Below are 9,644 nucleotides of genomic sequence, written 5' to 3' on the forward strand. Positions count from 1 at the left end.
TCACCTGTGTCCTTGTGTATATAATCCCCGAGTTTCTCCTGGTCCTTGGTCAGTGTGTGTTCCACTCTGTGTGTCCTCTTTGTTCCGGTCTCACTCTGTGTGTCTGCAGTTGTTCTCCTGGACTCACAGTTTTTTCCATGTTGTTTGGATTTGCAGTTTTTTTGTCAGCATAATTAAAGACTGTTGTTATTTTTTAAGCGCTCTGTGCCTGAGCATTTGTGTCGCATCCACGACAACCCCCTGACAGAAACTGATTCTCAATCAGTGTGGCTGACTTTTTGGGGCAATATTATAACAAATACTTATGAGACATTATATAAGAAAGACCCGTGCATCATGACTTCAGCTCCATTCAAAGCTTTAGGAGGCTTCATGGCCTCCATCACTCCATAAGACTGTTCCATCTGTTCTGCATCTCTGATATGTGCTGGGACATGGTGGCTTGGATGTTTCACTGCAGCTCATCTAGTAATAATGTGTAACACATATATGAACATCAAGCTGATCATGTCATGCTAAACTGAGTCCTTGGAAGAGAAAACTGACATCCATGCTGGACAATGAGTCCCACCCCCCGCAGGACACCCTGTCAGCACTGCAGAGCATCTCCCAGCTGTAGACTGTGTCCTCCTCGTCTTTACGCTGGTTGGATGGACTGTAGTTGTACTTGATTATGTCTCAGAATGCTGCCTTTGAAGTAGGTGCATGCATGTTGGTGAAGACGGGCATCCAGTTCATCTTCACCACATGCCACAGCCTTCCAAAGGCATTCAGTCCATCAGTAAACTGGCTAATAGGCTTGGAGGTCCTATTATAAAAACAGATTTATATTACTGTTAAGTAGTGTGGCACCATTGATATCTTTGAAACAGGGATGCAGTAGCTGACTCCATGAGAACATACAAGAACTAATTAGCTAACCAGCTCTAAATGCATTCACTAGTTAACTAGTGCAACGTTTTGCCTTACTAGTGCAAGAAATAACATTTAATATCAAGAAATGAACTGAACTGATCCAGAGTCTGAGAGTGTATGACTGGCAACAAATAACAATTTCACTTTGTAGATTAAAGCAACATGTGCTTACACCAGAATCAGTCCTGTCAGCTGATATGAACAGGACCCCCCCCCCCCCTCCTCCTCCTCAGGTTCGGACAATATGTAGAAGTCCTCTATAAAAACACATAAATTCATTAAGTATGTGTTCTTTATGTGTATAGGACCACTGTCCTCTGTGGACTCACTCACAACAAGGTCAGTGTGCAAATGGCTCTCTTCCTCTCTAACATACACACACAGTGTGTAGACACACAGTTATGTGCTAAAATACTCCCTAGAACTCCATATACAAGCCAGAAACTACACGAGCCACTAGTCCAACTCAGTACTTCCAGATTTGTAGAGATCATATACATGCTACACAACTCAATGTGTGAGTAATCCAAGTATTCAGCATTACATTTTAGGGCCTGTAATCTGTATTCAGTAACTGAATACTTTTTTAAAAGTATTCTTCCCAACACTGTTAGTAACATACGACACCAAGAGATGGACAAAACAGGCATTCACCTGGAAATGAAATATGAAGGAGACAGACAAAATAATACACTGAGAGGAGGAACTACAGCTGAGTGAGCATACGATATAGAAGCTAGGGTACCGTTTCATCACAAACCAATGTATATGTTCTGGGCAACAGCATTTATAAAATATGCCTATTGTATTATAATATACAGACGGATTCTTGGAAATGTGTGTGTGAAAGATGATGTCACATTTTTGCGTCATTCCTTTTATTACAGCAGTAGCCCTTACAGGTGCATTATGAGGCACTTGTCTGTTGATGTTGGGAGGACTGTGAACATGAGAAATCCATCCATCTCTCATACTATCCAGGATAATTTATGATGTTGAGTGACTGAACAAAGCAGCATCTGCAGGGATTAATGAGGTTTTTCTGATTCTGCACAATATGCACTTTAGGACAGATTTAAAATGGTGGTCAGCCTCCACTCTATGAACCAGCTATTCACATTTCTTATATACATTTCTTGTTTACAATCTTCCAGTTTTTTCATTTGACTCCCACAGGCTGCATGCACTCCCACCAGTCTCCTGGGCTTGAAATCTGCCATTTACAAACAGTAAGCGCCAGAGAGGAGGAAGGAGACGGCAATACCTCAGAAACAGCTCAGTCATTTCAGGGTAGGAGACTTTTCACAATTCCAACTAAGTCATTCAAATGGAAATATAATGAAATATAAAGAAAACAGAAACCTAGTTTGAAGGAAATATTGGCATTTGTAAGTCATACAAAATGTATGGTTTGTAAAAGAACTATAAAGCAAGGAGCAAAAACAAGTAAACACAGCGCTCAGAACCTGTGGCTGCGCCTGGCGTGTGGAAACGATTCGGAATTAGAAAATTCTGAATACAAGTTTGATAGAGCAGCATCTAATGAGCGTTTTAAGACTAAAATGGAGTCTGCAGCTTGAAATTTCTAGGAGGAGATACATTTGGCAGATGACACCGAAATTGCTTAATATTTGAAAAACTATAATTTTTGGAAAAAAACGTGAAGTTGACCCGGAATGTCCTCTGGGAGATGAACAACAGATGAGCAACGGCAATCAAACAAAGAAGAAGAAGAAGAAAGAGGGTGAATAACAAGAGTTGATTGCCTAGCAACGGCAAGTTGCCTAGCAACGGAAATCAAACAAAAAAGATGAAAGAGGGTGAATAACAAGTGTTTGATTGCCTAGCAACGGCAATCAAACAAATGAACTGAACAAGGAGAAGGAGGGGGAAGAGGAACTAGAAAGACGAGCACAGCGACAGCAGAAGTTCAACAGAAGTTTTCCGCTGTAAGTGTTTTATCACATCTGAATGGCTGCTGCGGAGTCTCTGAGAGCTTTTATCAGCGAGCGGCTAACTGCTGCTGCTGCTGAAATATTGGGAGTGTTTGAACAAACTATCGTCCAGTACGAGGGAGAGCTGGACCGTCAGCGCAAACTGCTGGATCTGCTCCTGAAGCCTGAGATCAAGCTACACAGAACAGGTATGTAAACATGACAATGTCACGGAACAACAACGGCTCTGTGTGAAAAGAGTGACATTCAGCACATAGTGTTTCTGACAGGAGGACACTGACTTCATGACTTGGAGCTACAGATGTGTCCCTCCAGCTGTTCTCTCTCTGCTTTAGCTCCTCAGAGCTCTGTGCTTTGTTTATTTACCGTTGAAGTTACCGTCAGTTAGCATCAGAGATGCAGCGATTGATCGGCCATGACCGGCATCCGCAGATCACACTGAGATATGCCGATTTTATGCCGGTCAAGCGCGCCACATGATCGGTCGCGTCACAACCGTTAGCTTACCTTAGCTTAGTTTAGCTTAGCTTAGCTTAGTTTAGCCTAATCCACCAGCTCAATCCACTTGTGGAAGTGTGCTCACCTGTATGTGCGCATGTGTCTGCGTCCTATGTGCAGACTGTATGAAGTTACATTTAATCAGTGAATTAATTAATGATTTGCTGCCTGTCAAATAAGATAAATAGCATAAGGCTGTTTAGATTGTTTCATTAGTTAGCAGCACAAACATGTTCATCTCTCCAGTTTCAGACTGCATGGTCTCCTAAATATACACATTGTGCTTCTGATCAACAGTAATCTGTTAATCTCTGTATTATTTGTCTGTGCTTAATGCTAACTAGGAATCCCGATTCTGATTTCCAGTTTTTGATTGAGTTTGACCTGCTGTTGATTTTAGCCGATTACGATTTCATTTTTTCAAACCACTTTACAGTAGAGCTGCCGGACCCGAGCCTGTGTGCCCCAGTGTGGGCTTCACACACTAATAACTCTACTGTAATTGTTATAACACAGACCATACACATCATGAAAGTGCAGTTATGGAACAACAACATATTGCAAACTTACCAGTGTTTCCCCTGCCATTATATATGGGAGCAGCTATTTTCTATATAGCAGCATTAAATTAAAATGGGCTCCAGCCTGAATAAATTACATTTGCATGCTTGTTTGTTTTCCTCTCTCTTTCTCCATGTCAGAGAGACTGGATGACAAAAGGCGTCACTCCGGTGCATCGTAGTATATAAGGTGTGCAATGTCTGGCCGTCGGATTTTATATGGGCAGTTCTTATTTTTTTAAACTCATTGTGTAACGTTTAGGTGAAGTTCTGAGCAGACTATTGTCAGCTCACTGTCTGCGTCGCCATGATGCGTCACATGGTGCTGTAGAGCTTGGACGCTGGGTACAACAACTGTTGGGTGAAAGAATTTATTCTGCATGGTGTTAACATGCAGTGTGTTCAGATATATAAGTATTCATGTTTATATGTGTTTATCACTTAATAATGTGATTTTCATACGTGTTTATGTGTTAGGAAATTTTATAGAAAATCAAAGTAATTTGAGGATACTGAATGTATTAAGAAGTCATTTCATAGTGTGTCATATAACTTTGTTTTCTGCAGTTCAGGCTGTGGCAGATGAGATCAGTTGTTTTTCTGCTCTCTGGAGCTCCGGTTGGTACGAGATGGTCATAAATTCAGACTAAGGACAGCAGCACCTCTGACCTGATAAAAGCCAGATTCTAAAGGAATGTGTTTTTCTCCTGAGTACCCCATGTTATGGTCATCCCTAGATCAGCCTCACAACCTATGAGATTTAAGGAATTGAAGTTTTACCTTATTTGGCAGTAAACACTAATGTTCTATTCGTTGTATGACCCAGGGTCTGCAGGGGGGCAGTAGATGCCCCTGTGGGCCGGCAGGCACGAACGCCCATGTGGTATATCAATGTGTGAATTCCATGTCCAGTTGTTGTTGCGTTGTTCGTTGTTGCTGTGTGGTTGTTTGTTCTTGTTGGTTGTCCTGTTCTTGTGTTGTTCTTGTTTGGTTCTTTGTGGTCAACAACCCAGAGCTCTGTGACTCAGAATTTGCCTCATTGTTTAATAAATTATAATTTTGAGACCAGAATTTATCCGCTCCTTCCTTACAAACTAATTCAGGGGGTGATCAGAAGGAAACAAGGGGATTTTTCACCCCGACATGACACAGTTCAGAGAGGCTTTCTGAGAAAGTACTCCATGTAAAGTCTGCTCAGATGCTGCTAAACCAAAGCTGTGCGTTTGTTTGCATGTCGAGCTGAACTGTTCTCTCTCAAAAGGAGTTTTAGGTGGATGGCTTTGTTGAAGTTTCACCTAAGATCTGATGCTGCTGATCAATATGAAGCAGCTGCGCCAAATTAACGACGTCACGGTCACCTCGCAACCAGTTAGAGACGTCTGAGGAGAGCCATCCCACAGCGCCCCTCTTCCTTACAGCTAATTCGGACCATAGCATGCTAGCATCCTGCTAATGGCTGCTGATTGGTTAGTTCAGATTAGGACTGATGGTGACTGATGCTGTACGGTGGCTTGTGGTGATGTCACCTTGTGTCACATTTTCCTTTGAACAGGAAAAGCAGCAGTTTTTTTTCTGTAATTAAAGAAGAGAAAATAGAGAAGAGTTAAGTGATTGATTATTGGCACAGTGACTGTGAATTACCTCCATACCGCTGGCTTCCTATGTTGCTGCTCTGTGCTTGTTGTCATTGAGCTCTACCAACGTGCTGCTGATGCATGGGGCCGAAATCAAGTTTTAACACCAGACTGGTCATCGGTATTGATCGAGTTTTATATGAATCTGAACCAGAAATTTTTATCCTAACACGTGGTTTAATGTCTGACCCCGTGTGCTGATTGGCTGATTGGCTGTAAGCAGCTGGTTGCTCAGCTCCTCCTCTGCGCCTCCTGCAGTCTCAGCTCCTCTTACCGTGTCCGGTGCGTGTTGTTAGCACAGCGAGAACACGGTGAGCCAAAGCTGTGAATGAATCAATAGCTCTCAGCTGAAAGGCACCAAAGTTCCTCAGTGTCGTTCCTCGCGCTGCATTTTTATCTGCTCCTGTGTGAGAGCGCTGAGAGCGGTGCGTCTTGGGAGGACAACATTAAGTCAACGGGGCTTGTTGTAGCTTGTGAGGGGAGGTTTGGGACCAAAGATAAGGGTCCTCTGAACAGGCTGTGTTCTTCAGGAAAAGGCTCAGGTGTCAGCGAGGTTTGAAGCACAGAGCACTTAGCAGTTAACAGAGCAGAGGGAGCAGGATGCTGTTATATGACCTGGATCCCACCAAACATCTGGCTGCATCCTGATACGTCTGCACGTCCTGTGCTGTGGAGCTCACACCTCCTGACGGTCTTTGTCCTCCTGCAGCACGTCTCTCACATTCAGTGAGCCGCCTTCAGCTCTGTAGAAGAAAGAACATCGATTGAGAGCATCGTATGAATATCGACGTGCCGCTCCTGCTTCTGCCTGTCCTTGGCTCATAAAATATTCCCACGCTTATTTAAATCATGACCAGTCACCTGAGGACTCTGATAGAACCTGTGGAGGTTTATATAGACATGTATATATTTTACCAGCTCATGATTCTTCTTGGCAGAGAGTGATTTATGCTGTGGATAATGAGAACGCAGCCCTAAATGTGTGGAAATAGGCTTTCATGTGCTCCAGTCTAATGATTCTTTATAATGCTGGTTTCCTGGTGCTCCTGTCGTTCTCAGATATAACAAGCTGGGCCATCATCATCATCATTTATGAATAACAACATTAGCGGCCAGATGTAGCAAGTAAACAGTGACAGTGCAAGCTGTGCAGGCCTGCTGCTGGAGGTGCTGTTCAGTCTGGATGTGCTGCTGCAGACATGCTGCACATGCTGCTGTGTCCCTGAGCACAGCCAGGCTGGTCCAGACCAGCTCCGGGTGAGGACCACACAGCTGTGTCCCACTGCAGGTCCTTTAAAGGACAGCTGCTCCTGTCACACGTGTTCCATTTGTTTATCATCTTTTGGTCATTAAGTTCACTTTGTGCTGTATAAAGGTCTTTGGTTCTGGTTCAGATGATGGGTGGGTGGATGTTCTCTTGTGTTAAGTTGGTTCTGTTTCAGTGTTTTTCTACTTCCTGTTTTGTTTTGGTAGGCAGTTTGTTTTACTTCCTGTTGTCTTTCCTCCTCTGTGATTGGCTGCCCGCCCTCGTTGTTCCTGCCTGTGTCTTGGTTCTGTGTATCCTCCATCCTTTTTATTCGCAGCATCACCATCTGTGTGTGTTCTATGAAACCATAACAACCGCCGTCTCTGAGGAGACTGCAGCTCTGCAGCCCACATCTGCACAGGAGAATGAAGAAGTGAGCCGACTGTCTTCAGCCCACAGTGCAGGTATGAACACAGACAGACACACTGACGCCTCTTCTTCATTCAGAATATCTTTGAAAGTCTTCATCACAGTAGGGCTGCAACGATTACTTTACAAGTACTCGAGTAATATTCGAGGGCAAAATGCATCGACAACTAATTTAGTACTCGATGACTCGTTAGAGACGTCATTGGGGGGTTCAAAATGTGTAAACTGTACACACACACACACACATACGCGTTTTGGCGCCCGGCATGGAGGCGGTCACGGCCTGAAGCAATGACACTGCAGCGGTCCAAAGCAGGTATCCATTAGCTGTTAGCTGCAGCCGTATCTATGGGAAAACTATGACATTTACGTGTGATCTGAGTACTCGAGTATTCGCAAAAATAATCGCCGAGTATCAAAATACTCGTTTGTTGCAGCCCTACATCACAGTGAGGTGGTTCAAAATGACAAAAACTGCAGAACCTGACCTTTCTGAGGACACACACTGCCGGCCTGTGTGACGGAGCGCAGGCAGGAGATAAACTGATGAGAGAGTGTCACACAGCAGAGCCTTAGTGTTACAGCGCTGTGCTTTCAGGCTTCTCTTCAGCACTGTGATCTACAGTGTGCTTCTTTTGTCCAAATGTCTCAAAATGTCCACCATCCTGGGCTGATGTGTCCAGGTTCCATCAGTCCCCTGAAGTGTACTCAAAGCTGTCACTGCAGGTTAGCTAATACTGACATCAGTGATGTCATTGTTTCAGCTGTACATGCTGGACGATGTGTAACTCAGTCTGACTGAGACCTTGTTACACAGGTATGTGTAAAAACTGAGACTTTTCCTTCCTTTGTGCCTTTTATTTAGACATAAACGGAGTTTTCACCTATGAAAACAATTCTTTCTAAAAACTCTGTGTATTCGCGTTTGAACTGACAAAAACGGAGTTTGCAGCAGTGCGTCAGTTGGTACGACCTTTTTTTGTGTAGTACGGCTGCAAGAGCAGCTGTAGTCTAGTAATGGAAGTAATGGTAGCGTTTGCATTTGCAAATACAGCTCCTCGTGCTGTGTAGAGGAGCAGAGACATGTTAGGTCTCGAGTTTCAGCAATTTTGGAACAACGTCTGACACAAAGAGGCAGACTGCTTCGATGAGGCTTCTGATTGGCTTGCACGGCTTTCTCCTTCTGCCAACACTGCCCCCCACAGGCCTGGCGTAGTCATGACGGCTCTCTGAGCGTATTTATGCGGGTTAATGTAAACAGAAACGTTTATGAAAACGATGATGTGTGCACAATGTTATTTTGGAAAACGGAGGGAAGGAAATGTTCGTTTTCACAGATACCCGTGTTTGTGGAAACGGGGTCTGACAGGTTAAACAGTGTTTCCATGATTCAACTGTCAGTGTTTCCTTTGACTGCTGCAGCAGTTGTTGTGCTGTCTGTTGTTATTTGGCTTCAGTGTGAAGGAACCTGCTGGCTGACATGCAGCAGGTCTGCTGCCTGTTGTCTCCACAGAGATCCACAGTTAACGTTCAGGAAGCAAACCCATCTAGGGAGGAATTACTGTAACCCTCACAGCTAAGAGCCAGGAGGAAAAATCATTTGGAAAATCACATTAATCAGCTGCGTGCTGCTAAATGTTTAATTTTTATTGATGCCTGACTTACTCACACTATCGACAGATGCGGGCCTGAGAGCCAGAAACTGAGCCAGGACTCAGGTCATCGTCCAGGAAGTGATGAGGAGCTGCCTGAGGCCACCGACTGATCAGGACCAGCAGACATGAGCTGTGAGGTTGAAAGTTAACCCTTTATTTTACCAGAATTCTCCTTAAGAGGATAAAGGTTAAATAATGGTATAAAGGTGAGATAAACTAACACACACACACAGAATCATGATGGACTATTAGCTTTAAACATCCATATGTATAGCATGAAAGTGCATTTAACCCTTTGAGCTCCTCTTCTGCTGCCTCTGATCATCAAAGAGTTCTTTCAACTCATTAAGTTTCAATGCTGCTTTTGTTTTACCTACAGAAGCAAACACTTTATTTTGTCATTGTTTCAGAGACAGATGAGCTGAGCAGTTCTATTTTCTGATTGGCTGATAGGTCGCTAATTCCAGACAGCAGCAGTCTGCCTTTGACTGGATTGTATGACAGTGAATCACTCCTCTGTGTGAGAAGTGCCCTGTGTGGCTGCTGTGTGAACGGCTTGAATATAAACTAGAAAAGGCATTTTCTGAAGAAAATGCAAGTTTGATTTCAGAAGCTGCAGCATTGCTTTGAAAGCTTATCTGATCGATTGCTTTGAACTCTAAAAATATGAAAAACCACATCAGAATGCATATGAATAGAAGCTGAATGGCAGAACAAGAGCTGAATTACTCTGAACACAAGCTGAATCAGTC

Source organism: Parambassis ranga, unplaced genomic scaffold, assembly GCF_900634625.1.
Source record: "Parambassis ranga unplaced genomic scaffold, fParRan2.1 scaffold_27_arrow_ctg1, whole genome shotgun sequence".
Classification (NCBI taxonomy): Eukaryota; Metazoa; Chordata; class Actinopteri; family Ambassidae; genus Parambassis; species Parambassis ranga.